The following is a 17727-nucleotide window of genomic DNA, read 5'->3' on the forward strand; positions in this document are numbered from 1 at the left end:
GGCAGGGATCCCCGCAGCTCCGGCCCCTGCCCAGCTGCTCTGTGGGCAGCACAAAGGCTTCAGCAGAACCACCAAAGGCCAAAAGGCTTCTGGCCATTTTCCCTGCAACAATGCATGGCTAGACAGCTGGCTGAGCAGAAGCACCCTTTCGCCCCACTCCCCCTATGCCCTATGGACCGTGTGAAGGAAAAGAAAGATCCTGGGACTCTGTGTATTGTAACATATTTTATATTTACACAAACAAAAACAAGGAAAATACAAACAGAAAAATCTGGAAGAAGGAAAAGAAAATTCCTGCTGTCTCAAATGGCCCAAGCAGGCTGAGTGTTGCAGATCACCTCTCCGGGGAGCTGCAGCAGAACAGTAAGGCAGTGCAGCAAAGACGAGGCCGTTTCCTCCATGCACTGCGGAATCGATCTCGCAGCTTCTGCCATGGGGAGTAGGGAGCTCTCTCAAGAGCCCGGAGAACTAAACAAAATTCTACTGCAGCATCTCTGATTGCAGGACTGCTGTCATATGCCATTTCTTCAAGGGCTGCAAGAGAGAGGAACAGAGGCAAGGTCAGATCCCGCATATGCAGGGAGCCGAGGAGAGCCCCCTGTCAGGGCCATCCCGGTCGTCTCTTGCCATGGCCCACAGGGAGCAGGGAGCAAGGGGATCAGCCCGAAGTTGCTGACCACGAATGCCACACGTAGCCCTGATATCTCTGTGTGCTCTGCCCACGGGTGCCGATCCCTCCACAGTTGGGGCAGGGCTTGCAGCTGCCCCCTCCAGCCCCCGCGGTCAGCCCGCTGCCCTCACTCACTCACCAGTGCAGATCAGCTGCAGCTCTTGCTGCTGCCCCCTCAGGTGCCGCCCGGCCATGCCTGTGAACACAGAGCCTGTCACGGCCCCAGCGGCACAGCTCCCTGCCAGCGGCGCTGCCGGCGCTGTGGCCACACGGGCTGCTGGCCCGGCAGGGCTCAGCCCGGCCCTTGCCGCACGCTGCCGCCCCAGGGCACGGCTGCCAGAGGGCGGCAGTAGCAACGCCCAGGCCAGGCGGGGCTCCAAGGCGCCGGGCCGGGCTGGCGCTGCCAGGCCAGCAGGCGGGGCCGGGGCCGAGCTGCGGCGGGCCGGGGAGGAGCCCGGGCTCGGGACTCACCCATGAACCTGACGGCCGCCTCTCGCAGGGACTCCTGTGGGCTCTGCAGGTAGTGCAGTGCCCGGCGCAGGTGCTCGGCCGCTCGGCTACTGTCCTCTGCCAGCTGGAGAGAGCGGCAGGAGGGAAGGGTTGGCGCGGGCTCAGCTCCTGGGCTGGGCGCTGTCTGCGCCCATCGCCGCCCATCGCCGGCCTCGCCTACCCGCACAGCCCTGAGGCGCGGGCAGCAGCCGCTGGCCAAGGGCTCCCGAGGGGAGGGGCAGAGGGCCGGCTGCTGCCCGGGGAGCCGTGGTGCCGCCCCGCAGCCCCGCCGGGCCGGGGCTCCATGGGCACCCGACTCAGGCCCACGGGAGCCTGGAGAAGAGGCCGCGCGACCTCTGGCTGCAGCAGCGGGCACAGCTGTTAGCCCCGCACACTGAGCACCGTCCTCAGGGACCTTCGCCATGCTGAGGCTGGGGGGGTCTCTGCTGTTCTTACCAGGCACTCCCCAAAGCTCTGATCCACGTGTAGCATTTGTTCTATATCCCTCCTCTTCAGGAATCTGGCTGAGGAATGCAGCGCTTCCCGGGAGGCCTGGAGAGGGACAGAGATGCACAGATGGCCCCACAGTCCAGGGCACAGGAGCATCCCAGTGGCACAGGCTGGAGGAGGCTGCAGCCCACAAGGTGCCAGGGCAGGAGGCAGCCCAAGCCCCTGCCAGGGGGACAGCAGCTGGCCACAAGTGCTCACCTCAGCAACAATCTGATTCTCATCATGGCAGTGGAAGTAGAGAGGGAGCAGGCTCTGGCGCACGTGGGACTTGAGGGCCTTTCTTCCCTCTTCTGTTAATAAGTCCAGCATCTCTAGAAAGAGAGCCATGGAGCTCAGCTGCACCTGGATATCATCCTGGACGAAAGGAAAGGGCAAAAGACCTGAGCATCAGCTGCTTCAGGCCCCCCAGGGCACAGGCGTGCATCTGCACAGGGCACCAAGGGTCCGGGCAGCAGCCAGTGGCTGTGGCTGTGGGCACAGAGCCTTACGCTGTCAAAGAGTGGCAGGAGCGCCTCAGCCAGCTGCAGGGCGATGGGGGTGGCTATTGGAGCACCATTATCCAGGAGCAAATATCTGAGGAGAAGAATGCTCATCCTGATCATGTCGCTGTCATTTTCCTCCAGGAGCTCCACAAGACTTTCAGTCAGGCTCTGCATTTTTTCAGCCTGTGCGGAACACGACTTAGTGAAAGGCCGCCCTGCTGCCGCAGGGCCCAGAGGCCAAAGGCCTGTCCCGAAGCACTGGGGCAGCTGAAGCGGGAAGCAGGAGAGATGGGAACAGCTGCCCCAGCGGCCGAAGCCCAGACAATGCCAAGCGACTGCGTTGCCCAGCCCCACGCTGCCTGCACGGCTTCAGCCACTGCCCCCTTCTCACCATCAAGGGATTCTTGCCCAGCACTACGAGGCCTCGGAGCGCCAAGTAACGCCTGGCCATGTGCTCGCTCTGCAGGTTCTGTGCCAGGATCTCCAGAACACTGTCACTGCATTCCCTCAAGTCCAGGCACTCAAGGACCTGAAAGGCACAGGGCAGTGACAGGGGAGCTGGCCGGCAGGAGCCCAGAAGCGCACAGGGCCGGGCCCAGGCAGCAGCACAGGGCACAGGCACTGTCCTGGCAGCTGTGGCTGCAAGAGGCCAGAGGGCTGGGAGGCCACTCAGCCAGGCAGCACTGGCCTTGAGGCTCACCTCCACAAGGAATGCCAGGGCAGGGAAATCCCAGTATGGCATCTCTTTGCCGAGCAGGGCGAGCAGGTAGAATGCAACCGCGGAACAAAAGTGGATGGCTAAGCGGCGAATTTCTCTGAAGAGGGGCAAAAGGAAACAAGACCCTGATGCAGTGGGGCAAACTTCTCCCAGGCGTGACTCACCCAGTACTCATCTTTCCCCAGCACCCTTCCAGCAAGGGGACGTGGGCCATTTGGGAGTTGGTTGCTCATGGGCACCCTCCTGTGCCAGCCTTTTCCAGTCTGCTTGGCCGTCCCTCAGTGACAAGGCCCTCTGACCCATGGCCGCCACAGACACTTTTTTGGGCACCTGGGCACAGAGCAGCAATGTCAGAGGCAGTGGGGAGAAGGGGGTCTCACCTGGCAAGCAGAGCCACGGCAAAGTGGTGAGTGTCAAGAGAGAGCAGCGTGTCCCAGGCACACCTGCGCTCCATTGCCACCACCACATCCTCGCAGCGGAGAAGGCAGAGCAGGGACTTCAGGGTGCGCACAGCAAACCTGTGTGCACAGCATAGCCCAGGTCACACTGGCAGCACTGGCTCCTTGGCAGGCCACGTGGCAGGGACAGGAGGAGTGGGATGGAGCACCTGTTGGGGCTGGTGGCAAGGCCGTGCTCTTCCTGGCATTGCTTCCAGAAGGTGTCGACCTCCTCTGGCATATCCAGAGTGCTGAAGAACACTTGGAATAGCAGATGCACAAATAGGCGGGGGAAATACACCTTCAAGATCCGTGGGAGACAGGGCACCTGGAGGATCTTCCACATCACCACAGTTGCCTGCAAAGGACAAAGCCCCCCGAGACAGCGCTCAGTGCCGAGGTGTGCGTGTGGCAGGGCCCGAGCGTGGCAGGGAGAGGCCAGGAGAGACCTTGGCAGGGGGAGCACGGGGCCTGGTGGGCCTGAAGCTGCCCCTGGGCCGGGTTTCAGGCCAGCGCCTGAGGCAGGGAGATGCAGTGGGGGAAGGAGGATGGAGAGCTGCTGGAGAGGCAGCCTTGGGGCCTGCAAAGGCCAGTGTCAGAAACTCACAGCCAGGGCAAAGACAGCCGTTTCGTCCCCATTGGAGGTGCAGGTGCTGTACTCTGGCCAGCTCCCCAGCACATCCAGGAGGATCAGCTGCGCCAGCTCCGCAGTCCTGGCTGAGCCCATGATGGTCTTCCACATGGCCATGGCAGCTCTGTGGGGTTAGAGCTGTGTCTCAGGGGGGTCTCAGACACAGCAGCGGGGGCAGCGGAGCCGGCTGCCATTTCTGCCTCTGCCCACTGCCCCCCTGCCAGCAGCAGCCAGACAGCCCAGCCCTGTGGGGACAGAGCCCTGAGAGGCGGCAAGGGAGCATGGCAGCAGGCTCAGGGGCTGACATGGCAGGGCTGGGAAAGGGAGCATCCAGAGGGCCCTGGAACTCTCTGTTGCTCCGACACCTGGGGCAGGCTGTGCAGGGTGATGGGCTGAGGAGGCCTGAGCCCTGTGGGCAGGTGGGCCCCATACCTGTCACAGGACGGGGCCACACGCAGGAGCGTGATGACTGCGTCATTTGGCTGTGCTTCGGTGAGATCCAGCAGGGTCTTGTCCAGCCTGTGCTCAGCAGAATCATTGGCCATGAGCCACTGGTGGATGTAGCTCACCATGGCAGGCACCTGGAGAAGGCACGGGGAGACTTGGAAAGCTGCAAGAGGGAGCAATGTTCCCAGCTTCCCCAGAGGAGTGCTGCTTCCCTTCCCACCCCACTGCCATGTGGCCTGAAAGACTCACAGCGAGCAGCATGCGTGGATTGGGAGGCCAAGCAATTGCTGGGAGGATCAAAGCCTGGCCACAGGCTGCTTACTTGCTTTGGAGTGTAAAAATGTTCCTCTACAAGCATGGACAGCAGGGCAGCACTGGTCTTGCTTAGGAAGATGGGCGAGTATGGTCTGAGGCCTACGCCCGTGGCGATGGTTTCTTCCTCCTCAATTCTCTTGAGGAAGTTGCAAACGAACTGTAGGAGAAGGGCAAGAAGCCGGGGATGTTGCATGGAGTGCCGCACACACGGTGGTGGGCTGAGCAGGGACAGCAGGCCCAGCCCAGGTGGGGGTGGCTGCAGGTACCTGCGCTGTTCTGTGGAAGCGGCCACGGCTGGACTCCTGCTCTTGTGTGCGCTCCAGGGCTGCGTCTGGCAAAGAGCGAGCGCAGCCAGAGATGAGGGGCTGCGGGAGAGGCTGGAGAACACGGGCCAGCCCTGCAATCCGCAGGCCGAGAGAGCCCCGGGATGCCCCAGGGGATGGAGCACGGCAACTGCAGGGTGTCTGGCCGGCCCCTCTTCCGTCCTGTCCGTGGGCATGTCCCCAGGGTATAGCATGGCACGGCACGGCACAGCATGGGGTCCAAGCTGGCAGCAGGCACCAGTTCTGTGGCCCAGCTCTGCCACTCACCCTCCTGCGGTGGCTGGAATGGCACCACCTCTTCAGTCTGCTGTGCCGGGGCAGCTCCAGGGCCTTCTTCCTCCTCCTCCACCCAGGCCACCTCAGGCACTGCTGGGTGTCTCTGCTCCATGTCTCTGCCTGGATTTGTGGCTATTTGCAGGAGAGTTGCCTTGGAAAAGCTCCAAGGCACCAAGTCCTGCAGTGGTGCCTGGAAGGTACCTTCAAGTAAGAAGCCTCAGGAAGGCTACAGGACAGCAAGTCCTGCACTCGGTCTCAAGGGCCCCTGCCACAAGGACAGGGGACTCCTGACAAGGACTATGATATGGCCTCAAGGGCACCTGCAGAAGAGAAGCCTCAGGGAGACCACAGGTCAGCAAGTCCTGTGGTCTGGCCTCGAGCTCAGCTGCAGGAACTAGGCTTCAGAAAAGCTCCGGCTGGGACGTGAACGAGCGCGCTGTGCGGGGGCTCCTCACGGCACCGCTCTGTCCCGTCCTGTCCCGTCGCGTGCTCTGAGCACTGTGGCGTGCTCTTGTCACCTCCAGCTCCTATGTCACCCCGTGTCACAAAGGGCCTTTGGACACCCGTTCCATGTCACAGTGACTGTGCGGCACCGTGTCACCAAGGGCCCTTGCACACACTGCCGCCTGCCTTGGGGCCACGCCCAGCCCACCCAAAGTGGCCCAGTTTGGAAGGAATGGCTGGCCCCAGGAGTCTAAGCAAGGCCGGCAGGATCTTTAAGAAGGGCTCAGAGCATCAGCAAACGCTGCCATGCTCTGTGGGCTCAGGGCAGCAGAAGGAGCCCCCAGGGCTGCCGACGCAGCCGTTCTGGGAAGGGCACGGGGCCTTGCAGGGAAGCTGGCAGGGCCTCCTTGGGACACGTCCCGGCTGGTGGCCGTCCTAAAGTTGCCGGTGTGACACGCACAAGGAACGTGTGGGCCCGGGCACGAATGCTGCTCTGAGGCCTGGGGCCCGGGGAGCGCTGACATCAGCAGGTGTGGCAGAGTCCCCGGCCAAGCAGACCTGCCGCCCCCCAAGCCCTGGAAGCGCTGGTGCCTGTCTCCTGCCCCAGAGACCTGTGCCCCCGGGGGGCTTCTGTGCCAGAAGGAGCCAAAGGCCACGTGCCTTGGGGGCTGTGCCTCTTTCCTGCAGGGGCTGATGGCAGGAGCACCTGGAGCAACTGCTGGCACACTTGGTCTCTGTCAGATGATGTTGCTCCTTCCTGAAATGAATTTTTCTCATGGAAGGCATTGGCAGTAGCACCAGAGCACCATCCATTGCTGAGTTGCCCAGGGCAATTAGATTGCAAAGTTACCAGTCTGAAATTTCCTTGTGCTTTTCTCACCCTCTTTCCCACATTCTGGAAAAAATGGCATCTGCCCAGCCTCTGCTATTCTCAGCTTCAGTTGCTGCATGTCTTGCTCTGGCAGCTCATGTCCAAACAAAACTGTGTCCCTGCTGAGCACAGCAATGAGCGGCCACAAAGTGGCAAGTTCCCCAGTGAACATCAAGGCAGAGACGTGGAAGTGCGGAGGATAAGGACAACTCTGGGAGGAGAAGCTCTTCTGTGTCTCTGATGATGGTGCCCACACCCTGAAGCAGCAGCCAAGAGAAGCGCTGGAAGCAGACGGGCGCAGTTTTGGGCAGTACAATATCAAAAGATATGAAACCATTAGCCAGAATGCAAAGGAGGACTGCAAGGATGGAGTGTGGCCTGGAGGGGAAGCCCTCCAGGTGCAGCTGAAGCCACTTTGTTCAGCCTGGAGGAGAGTAAAGGGCGTCATTGTGGTCTTCAACCTCCTCCTGAGAGGAATCAGAGGGGCTGCTGCAGCTCTCGTCACCGTTGGGACCAGTGATAGGACTGGAGAAAAGGGCAGGGAGCTGGGACAGGGCAAGTTTCATTTCTGTATCACATCAAGGTTTTTCACCCAGAGCACGGTCGGGCACTGGGACGGGTTCCCCATGGACGCAGCCCAGCGGAGCCCGGGCTGGCTCTTGGGAAAACTGCGGCGCTGCGCCAGGAGTGGGGAACAGCCAAGGCTTGGGTCCTGCCCGTGGCTGACCCTGGTGAGCCACTGCTCAGTGGTTCAGGATGCATCAACTGCAGCACGGAGCAGGCCAAAGAGAAGGAGGAGGCTCCTTGATTGTGAGGTTCCACAGGCCAAGGCTTATTCCAAGAGAAGGATTCAGCAGCAAAGAGCCGCCAGCACTTCTGTGCACGGGATTTTATCGGGGTACAACTCAAGGGGTGGATACAAACGATTGAGCAATAAGGAATCTGCAGGGGAGGAGCGAGGGGATTCCATCAGTTGCCTGGGACTAATTAGGACAGATGGGAAGAGAAGGTAGGTCACATGGGCCAGTGGAGCTTCCAGCAATAGAGGAATTCCAAAGGGGTGGTGCAGTCAGGGGTTGGTCCAAGGCAAAAGTGACAGGGAAGGTTCAGGAATAAAGAGCTGGATTATCTTGAGAGGCAGGGAAGGAGCTGGAACAAAGAGTGGGGAATGGCATGAGGGAGACAGCTTTGAGGGAGGGCAGAACCTAGGGGTAAACCAACTTGGGGAAAATACGGGGTACATGAAAACAAACCATTCTACGATAACTGATAAATAAACACGAACTGGAACACCCCAGGGAAATGGTCACAGCACCAAGCCTGTCTGAGTTTGAGAGGTGTTCGAAGAACATTGAGCAGTCACGCAATCTTTTAGACACTACATCATAAGTAGAAAGTGTACGATAGTCAAGAGAGGGAAAAAGAAAAAGAGTTCCCTGCAGCCATGGTGGCAGCTCTGGATCAGCACCAGGGAGAGGACGGATGTAGGCGTGGTTGAAGCAGAGGCAGGGGCGAAAATAGCAGAGGCAGAGGAGGTTCAAAGCAGCCACAGACCAAGCTGGGGCCAAATCAATGTGCATCATGTAATAAATCAGGACACTGGAAATAGGACCAGTGCCCAGAGTAAGCAGACAAAGTACACAAAACTCTTGCAGCCACTCTAGATGATAAGGAATGACCGAGATTGGCAATTCTTACCCTAGCAGGCCACTGTTTAAATACAGCTAAAGAATGATGAAGAAGTTGAAATTTTAAGAAATAGTGGAGACACATTTTCACTCTTGAATCAAGAACTGATACCCAAACGTGAAAACTATCTTCAAGCAATAGGAGCAACTATAGGGCAGCCAGAAAATGCATTCTTCCTGAAACCACTTTGATGTAAAATCAAGAAGAAAATGGGAATACATCAGTTTCTTTCTTTACCAAAACTCACCCAAATCTGTCCTATGCAGGGATTTGCTTGAAAATTTAGAAGCAACTGTTCGGTTTAGAAAAGAAAACTTCAATGGAAGGTACCTGAAGACAAATGAGCGGTTTTAGCAGTAGGACTGACAATTGACACCAGACCAACAAACAAGAAGAACTAGTTAGAGCAAGTATTGAATCAGGTGAAACCCAAGAGTATGGGATACTGGTAGCCCAGGAAAATCAAATCAAGCAGACCCTATGAAAATTGAGCTACAGACAAGAGTTAGGGCAGTAGTCTGAAAGTAATACCCTTGAAGGTTAGAAGCTAGGAAAGGAATAGAGCCAACAGTCAATTAAATCCCTGACATCAGGACTATTGGAAGAATGGCAGTCAAAATTTAACACTGCTAGATCAGCAATAAAGAAACCTAATGGAACTCAGAGACTAGTGCCAGATTTCCAGGCAATTAATGGTTTATACCTTACTAGCTTACTAGCTAAACTTGGAGATGATTTTATTTGGTGCGGGGAATGTCCATGGGCAGGTGCTATCGAGAGCCGTTCCCTCTTGGTCTGAGAGACAGCTCCCCCAGCCCACCATGCTCCCAGGCCCGGAGGTTGTAACGTGCGCTCGACCGGCAGCCGAAGGAGGGCTCTTGACACCGTGTCTGATGCAACAGGGTTTATTGAAGGTAGGTCAGAGGGTGCAGGTTGGGTGAGGGCGAGAAGAGGGACAGGAAGAGGCAGGAGCACAAGCACTGAGACATGAGACGTAAGGCACCTGCAAGCTGCTGGGGAAGCCTCAAGTCTGCTCAGTGAGCCACGTGTGCCCTCAGCATTGGGACAGCCACCTTTCCCTCAGTGAGCCTCACATCCCAGGGTCAGCAAATCAAGAGGCACCAGTCATGCTGTAGGTGACTCAGAGCGAGAGCAGTGGGTCATGGTGGCCAGGGGCCAGAAGCAGGCAGAAAGCCAATGGGGCTGGGGAAAAGGCTCTGCTCTGCTTACAGCGTGGGCTGAGGGCTGGGAGAGGTCCATTTCCCCCTTGAGATGTTGGAGACGGGGCCTCTCACCCTCCTGATAGGGCTGCCCCTGGCTGCAGGCAGCCAGAGGAGTACGACGACACAAGGCCGAGAGCAGCAAAGCAAAGAGCCAGCCGTGCGCAGCACAGGGAGATGGCCCAGTGCAAAGCCAGCGTGGCACCCTGAAGGTGCCCGCTTCATTCTCATGTGTCCCTGGCCTGGGAAGGACAGGAATGTCCATGGTCCAAGAGGGCCTTTCTGTGGCCCCTGTGGGCTCAAAGCTGCTGCTCTTCTGGCTCCACGGGGCCTAAAGCCACAGAGCTCGGCCACCCCCACAGCAAGAGGAACAAGACTTGGATATCAGGCAGTGGAGCTCAATGCCTAAGGCTGAGGGGCGGGGTGCTCCAGTCTGGAGCACTGGGAGGGCACCCCACCAGCCCCCCAACAGCTGGCCTCACAGCCCTGAAAGGCCAGGACCAGGGTTCCACGCCTGATTCCAGGGCGTCCCTCCAACCGGCCACCGACCTGGAAGCGCCAGAGCCGCCGGCTGTCGGGATCAAGGCGGCTGCCAGGGGCTGCCTATGGCCTCTGCCAGCCAATTGCTCAGGGCTTTAGCATTGCCTCAGCCCCTCAGGGTCTCCCTCAGCCTGGCCAAGCTTGCCGGCAGCAGCGCCGCAGCCCCACAGCAGCTCCACAGGAGCCCCATCCAGAGGCACCTGGGAGCCCTCAGCACTGCAGCCAGCAGCAGACGGGCAGGAGGACACGGATGGCCCTTCCTGTCCGGCACAGGCCCTGTGGCCATCTCCAGGCACCGCTCTGGCAGGGATCCCCGCAGCTCCGGCCCCTGCCCAGCTGCTCTGTGGGCAGCACAAAGGCTTCAGCAGAACCACCAAAGGCCAAAAGGCTTCTGGCCATTTTCCCTGCAACAATGCATGGCTAGACAGCTGGCTGAGCAGAAGCACCCTTTCGCCCCACTCCCCCTATGCCCTATGGACCGTGTGAAGGAAAAGAAAGATCCTGGGACTCTGTGTATTGTAACATATTTTATATTTACACAAACAAAAGCAAGGAAAATACAAACAGAAAAATCTGGAAGAAGGAAAAGAAAATTCCTGCTGTCTCAAATGGCCCAAGCAGGCTGAGTGTTGCAGATCACCTCTCCGGGGAGCTGCAGCAGAACAGTAAGGCAGTGCAGCAAAGACGAGGCTGTTTCCTCCATGCACTGCGGAATCGATCTCGCAGCTTCTGCCATGGGGAGTAGGGAGCTCTCTCAAGAGCCCGGAGAACTAAACAAAATTCTACTGCAGCATCTCTGATTGCAGGACTGCTGTCATATGCCATTTCTTCAAGGGCTGCAAGAGAGAGGAACAGAGGCAAGGTCAGATCCCGCATATGCAGGGAGCCGAGGAGAGCCCCCTGTCAGGGCCATCCCGGTCGTCTCTTGCCATGGCCCACAGGGAGCAGGGAGCAAGGGGATCAGCCCGAAGTTGCTGACCACGAATGCCACACGTAGCCCTGATATCTCTGTGTGCTCTGCCCACGGGTGCCGATCCCTCCACAGTTGGGGCAGGGCTTGCAGCTGCCCCCTCCAGCCCCCGCGGTCAGCCCGCTGCCCTCACTCACTCACCAGTGCAGATCAGCTGCAGCTCTTGCTGCTGCCCCCTCAGGTGCCGCCCGGCCATGCCTGTGAACACAGAGCCTGTCACGGCCCCAGCGGCACAGCTCCCTGCCAGCGGCGCTGCCGGCGCTGTGGCCACACGGGCTGCTGGCCCGGCAGGGCTCAGCCCGGCCCTTGCCGCACGCTGCCGCCCCAGGGCACGGCTGCCAGAGGGCGGCAGTAGCAACGCCCAGGCCAGGCGGGGCTCCAAGGCGCCGGGCCGGGCTGGCGCTGCCAGGCCAGCAGGCGGGGCCGGGGCCGAGCTGCGGCGGGCCGGGGAGGAGCCCGGGCTCGGGACTCACCCATGAACCTGACGGCCGCCTCTCGCAGGGACTCCTGTGGGCTCTGCAGGTAGTGCAGTGCCCGGCGCAGGTGCTCGGCCGCTCGGCTACTGTCCTCTGCCAGCTGGAGAGAGCGGCAGGAGGGAAGAGTTGGCGCGGGCTCAGCTCCTGGGCTGGGCGCTGCCTGCGCCCATCGCCGCCCATCGCCGGCCTCACCTACCCGCACAGCCCTGAGGCGCGGGCAGCAGCCGCTGGCCAAGGGCTCCCGAGGGGAGGGGCAGAGGGCCGGCTGCTGCCCGGGGAGCCGTGGTGCCGCCCCGCAGCCCCGCCGGGCCGGGGCTCCATGGGCACCCGACTCAGGCCCACGGGAGCCTGGAGAAGAGGCCGCGCAGCCTCTGGCTGCAGCAGCGGGCACAGCTGTTAGCCCCGCACACTGAGCACCGTCCTCAGGGACCTTCGCCATGCTGAGGCTGGGGGGGTCTCTGCTGTTCTTACCAGGCACTCCCCAAAGCTCTGATCCACGTGTAGCATTTGTTCTATATCCCTCCTCTTCAGGAATCTGGCTGAGGAATGCAGCGCTTCCCGGGAGGCCTGGAGAGGGACAGAGATGCACAGATGGCCCCACAGTCCAGGGCACAGGAGCATCCCAGTGGCACAGGCTGGAGGAGGCTGCAGCCCACAAGGTGCCAGGGCAGGAGGCAGCCCAAGCCCCTGCCAGGGGGACAGCAGCTGGCCACAAGTGCTCACCTCAGCAACAATCTGATTCTCATCATGGCAGTGGAAGTAGAGAGGGAGCAGGCTCTGGCGCACGTGGGACTTGAGGGCCTTTCTTCCCTCTTCTGTTAATAAGTCCAGCATCTCTTGAAAGAGAGCCATGGAGCTCAGCTGCACCTGGATATCATCCTGGACGACAGGAAAGGGCAAAAGACCTGAGCATCAGCTGCTTCAGGCCCCCCAGGGCACAGGCGTGCATCTGCACAGGGCACCAAGGGTCCGGGCAGCAGCCAGTGGCTGTGGCTGTGGGCACAGAGCCTTACGCTGTCAAAGAGTGGCAGGAGCGCCTCAGCCAGCTGCAGGGCGATGGGGGTGGCTATTGGAGCACCATTATCCAGGAGCAAATATCTGAGGAGAAGAATGCTCATCCTGATCATGTCGCTGTCATTTTCCTCCAGGAGCTCCACAAGACTTTCAGTCAGGCTCTGCATTTTTTCAGCCTGTGCGGAACACGACTTAGTGAAAGGCCGCCCTGCTGCCGCAGGGCCCAGAGGCCAAAGGCCTGTCCCGAAGCACTGGGGCAGCTGAAGCGGGAAGCAGGAGAGATGGGAACAGCTGCCCCAGCGGCCGAAGCCCAGACAATGCCAAGCGACTGCGTTGCCCAGCCCCACGCTGCCTGCACGGCTTCAGCCACTGCCCCCTTCTCACCATCAAGGGATTCTTGCCCAGCACTACGAGGCCTCGGAGCGCCAAGTAACGCCTGGCCATGTGCTCGCTCTGCAGGTTCTGTGCCAGGATCTTCAGAACACTGTCACTGCATTCCCTCAAGTCCAGGCACTCAAGGACCTGAAAGGCACAGGGCAGTGACAGGGGAGCTGGCCGGCAGGAGCTCAGATGCGCACAGGGCCGGGCCCAGGCAGCAGCACAGGGCACAGGCACTGTCCTGGCAGCTGTGGCTGCAAGAGGCCAGAGGCCTGGGAGGCCGCTCAGCCAGGCAGCACTGGCCTTGAGGCTCACCTCCACAAGGAATGCCAGGGCAGGGAAATCCCAGTATGGCATCTCTTTGCCGAGCAGGGCGAGCAGGTAGAATGCAACCGCGGAACAAAAGTGGATGGCTAAGCGGCGAATTTCTCTGAAGAGGGGCAAAAGGAAACAAGGCCCTGATGCAGTGGGGCAAACTTCTCCCAGGCGTGACTCACCCAGTTCTCATCTTTCCCCAGCACCCTTCCAGCAAGGGGACGTGGGCCATTTGGGAGTTGGTTGCTCATGGGCACCCTCCTGTGCCAGCCTTTTCCAGTCTGCTTGGCCGTCCCTCAGTGACAAGGCCCTCTGAACCATGGCCGCCACAGACACTTTTTTGGGCACCTGGGCACAGAGCAGCAATGTCAGAGGCAGTGGGGAGAAGGGGGTCTCACCTGGCAAGCAGAGCCACGGCAAAGTGGTGAGTGTCAAGAGAGAGCAGCGTGTCCCAGGCACACCTGCGCTCCATTGCCACCACCACATCCTCGCAGTGGAGAAGGCAGAGCAGGGACTTCAGGGTGCACACAGCAAACCTGTGTGCACAGCAAAGCCCAGGTCACACTGGCAGCACTGGCTCCTTGGCAGACCATATGACCTGGAGCCATTTCAGGCTCCAGGCTCCATGAAGGACTGGATCTGGACTCCTTCCTCTTTTCTTTCCTTCTTTCCTTCCTTCTTTCTTGGGATCCTGCTGCCAGGAAACTGCAGATTGGGCAGTGCTGGCGAGGGGAAGTTGGCAGGTTTCTTTGCCAGCAAATTCTGGACATGGGTGCTGCCAAAAGATGGAAATTGCCAGATGTGGGCACTGGTAGTGCCAGCGCACACCAGGTCTGGGTAGCGAATGTGCCAGCACCACGAAATTGTGAAATGTGAACTTTCATTGCCAGCAAATTGCTGGAATTATGCTGTGCAGGAACCTGAAAAATTCTGGAACTGCGCACTTGCGGAGTCAGCAAAAACAAGATTGGGTTGCTGTAGGTACCAGGTATTTGCAAGGTTTTGGCTTTCTTTGCCAGACCGTACTAGACTTCATCTGTGCTGGCAGCAGGAAATTCCCGCATCTGGGCAGTGATGGTGCCAACAAACACCGGATGTTGGCATTGCGAATGACAGTATCAGGAAACTGCCAGATTGTGGCTTTCTTTACCAGAAAATTGCTGGACTTGGCTCTGCCAGAACAGGGAAATATCCAGATCTGAGCACTGGCAGTGGCAGCAAACACCAGACCTGGGGGGTACTGGTGGCAGTGCCGGGAAACTGCTGAGTTCCGGTTTTCTTTGCCAGAAAATTGCTGCAATTAGGTTTTGCTGGCACTGAGAAATTTCCAGATGCTAATTTTCTGTGCCAGCAAACTGCTGGAATTAGGCTGTGCAGGCATCTGAAACATTCCCGATCTGGGTACTGGCGGTATCAGCAAACCTGAGATCAGGTTGCTGTAGGTACCAGGTCTTTGCTTGGTTTTGACTTTCTTTGCCAGCAAATTGCTGCACTTGGGCTGTACCAGAATAGGGAAATATCAAGATCTGGGAACTGGCAGTGCCAGCAAACACCACATTTCAGGAAGGATTGGATCTGGACCTGTTCCCTCCCTGCCTCCCTCCCTCCACAACGTGCCAGAGGGGCTGGACAGCAGCCAGGCAGAACGGGACCTGCAGGGACTGATGGACAGCAGGCTGGACATGAGCCAGCAGTGTGCCCAGGTGGCCAAGAAGGTCAATGGCTCCTGGCCTGGCTCAGGAATGGTGTGGCCAGATGGAGCAGGGTAGTGATTCTTCCCCTGTGCTCAGCACTGCTTGGGCAGCACCTTGAGTGCTGTTTGCAGTTTTGGGGTCCCCAATTTTGGAAGGACATGGAGGGGCTGGAGCGTGTCCAGAGAAGGGCAACAAGGCTGGGGAGGGGTCTGGAGCACAAGAGCTTTGAGGAGTGGCTGAGGGAGCTGCTGGGGTTGCTTATCCTGGAGGAGAGGAGGCTCAGGGGAGACAAGGTGGTGTCAGGGCTCAAGTTGGACTTGATGATCTCCATAGCCTGTTCCACCCTTGCTGATTCTGGGATTCTCGGAAACCACCCTTGGAGCAGTTGCAGGCGGAGCCCTGGGCCTCCTCTTCAGCAGCTTCAGCAGCCCAGGTCCCTCAGCTTCTCCTGCCAGCCCCAAAGCCCATCCTGTCAGTCCTGCAGAGCCTCTGCAGCTCCTCCTCACTGCCCAGAACAGGGAGCCCCAGAGCCAGACACAGCAGCCCAGATGTGCCCCCCTGGCCTGGGGTGCCGCTGGCAAGGGAGCAGCACCAGGCACTGCAGGAGCCTGCAGACAATTGATCTGAAGGCCAAAGCTCCTTAGCTCCTTCTGAAAGAGCAGGAACAGTTCCTCATTCCAGTGTGGTGGAATGCTGGGCACCACAGCTCCAGGTGAGGACTGGACACAAGTTTGCTCCCACTGAGTGCTGTGATGGGTTCTGCAGGAGATCTGGGCTCCTGGGCTTGCCAGGCACAATGAGGAGAGAAGGAGCCAAGTGCACTGATGTAGGAAATGGATTTGTAGAAAGATTTTGGGGCCTAATAGAAGGCCCACAAAGTATGAATCTGTATATAAATCTTGAGACATGAAATGCTAACTTAAAAATGCCATAGAATAGGACAGATATTGTCGAGAGAGAAATGGAGCTAGAAAAGAGTTCCAAAAGATGGCCTTGCAAATAAGACTTTGGAAAAACAGAGCTATGAAAGATGCATTGTAGTGGGACCCACAAGGGGTATTTTTAAATAATTGCTTTAAGGCATCTACAACATGGCATGGCAAAAGGCTGACAGACCAAGAAATGCTTATAATGTCTTATATTTAGGAAGTAGTTGGCTTCTGATTGTGATGGCATGAATTATAACATCTATATTGTCTCACCCTTCTCATGAGACTGAAAGTGGAATAAAAGTTTTTAAAACACCTCTCAGTTGCCCCATCTGTAGGTCAAGAAAAGAGTATTATCGAACATACTGACACATTGAGCATAGCCCAGCCTGGACCAAACACACTGAAAGGTTTCCCCTGTGGCCCATGTCTCGAAACATCAGGTCTGCTGTTTGACAACTCAGGTTGGTTTGGTGTCAAGGAGTTTCCCTCAGAAATACTGGGTTTGTCTTCCTCTGTGCCTTCCCCTCAGCAGCCTTGGGGATGCTCCTGTGTGAAGCCATCTGTCTCACACAGTTTGAGACAACTTCAAACAGGATACTGTGCAATAAGTCATCTCCTCTAAAGTGTTCCTGCAATCCCTTTCCAGCAATGGGAAATTATTCCTATTAGATAAAAGTGGCAAACCCCCAACAGTTTATTATCAAACAGAATCCCCCCATGACACGCGTTCCAAGAAGGCGCCGGGGTCTCTCTCGGAAGAACAGGAGCTGTCACGGAGCAGTTCCAGCAGCTGATGGAAGCTCGGGGACTCATCCGGTGTCGGCTTTCTCCCACGGCAGAGCTCCATGGGGCGGGCAGGGCAGTGAAGCAGCTGGGCTGGAGCCCCTCGCTGCCTTGTCTTCCCGGCGTGGCTCAGCTCACAGACTCTCGGGCTGGGAGCGGGGCCGCTCCGCTCCTGCCGGCACCGTGTCCCTGGGCTTGGACAAACAGTTTCCTGCCAGGAGAGCCCTGCACACTGCTCCACAGATCTTTCATAAAGGCCCAAACCAACTCCAAACACTCTGTCTGCAGCAGCTTTTCACAAAGGGCTGCAGCAATCCAGGACAGCTGCAAGTGAGTGTCGGAAGGCTCTTGTCTTGTTCCTGTCAGGAGAATTCTTGATGATCTGATGCAGTTTTATTCAGATGTAACATGAGAGCTGAGGTTTTTTGTTAAAATATTTCATGATGAGTAACAAGCCTTGGGTGCATGAGGTACAGGACTGACATGCCAAAGCATGAGCATATCCTCCAAAGTGGCCAGTTTAATTGTCCATTTTATTACTCTTGTATTTACTCCACACTAATAAGGAAAACCAAGCTCTGCTTGGAGGCAAAACAGGCATGGGATGCACTACAGTCCCTAGCAGGCTCAGCAGGGCTGGCAGTGACACAGCAGGCCGTCTGCTTCATTGTGAACCACTACAGAGCTGCGTCCCAATGTGGTTTAGGTAGCGTGGTATTATTAAGAGCTCCTTTTCTGCATGAGACACAAAAAGGAGATCCCAAATGATCTTCATGCAAGCATGCAGTAAAGAACTGCTCCTGCTATCCTAACGAAGTGTTTGCTTTGGCCATTACACTCTTCCCATTCATCTTTTGATGCAGACACTTCAGGTTTTCTCTCACACCCCTGCAAGGCTGGCAGTCGCTGTTTCCCAGTTCCTGTTCTTCCCTAGAGATGGTGCAGTGGCTGCTTTGAAACAAAAAGCCCTGGGATCTGGATAGTTTGAAGGAGCATGAAATGCTAATTAAGTGCTCATATTGGTAATACCCAGGCCTGCACTGCCCAGTCCTCTGCAGCAGCAGCAGCAGGACCATGCATCATTCCTGCTGGTGGATGTTCAT

General features: G+C 57.9%; 1 pseudogene; it reads left to right on the forward strand.

Moving 5' to 3' along the window:
* Positions 1 to 17727, forward strand: part of LOC131562624 (Fc receptor-like protein 4) — a 66470-nt pseudogene that overhangs the window by 32433 nt on the left and 16310 nt on the right.

The sequence above is a fragment of the Ammospiza caudacuta genome, chromosome 11 (genome assembly GCF_027887145.1).
Source record: "Ammospiza caudacuta isolate bAmmCau1 chromosome 11, bAmmCau1.pri, whole genome shotgun sequence".
NCBI lineage: Eukaryota > Metazoa > Chordata > Aves > Passeriformes > Passerellidae > Ammospiza > Ammospiza caudacuta.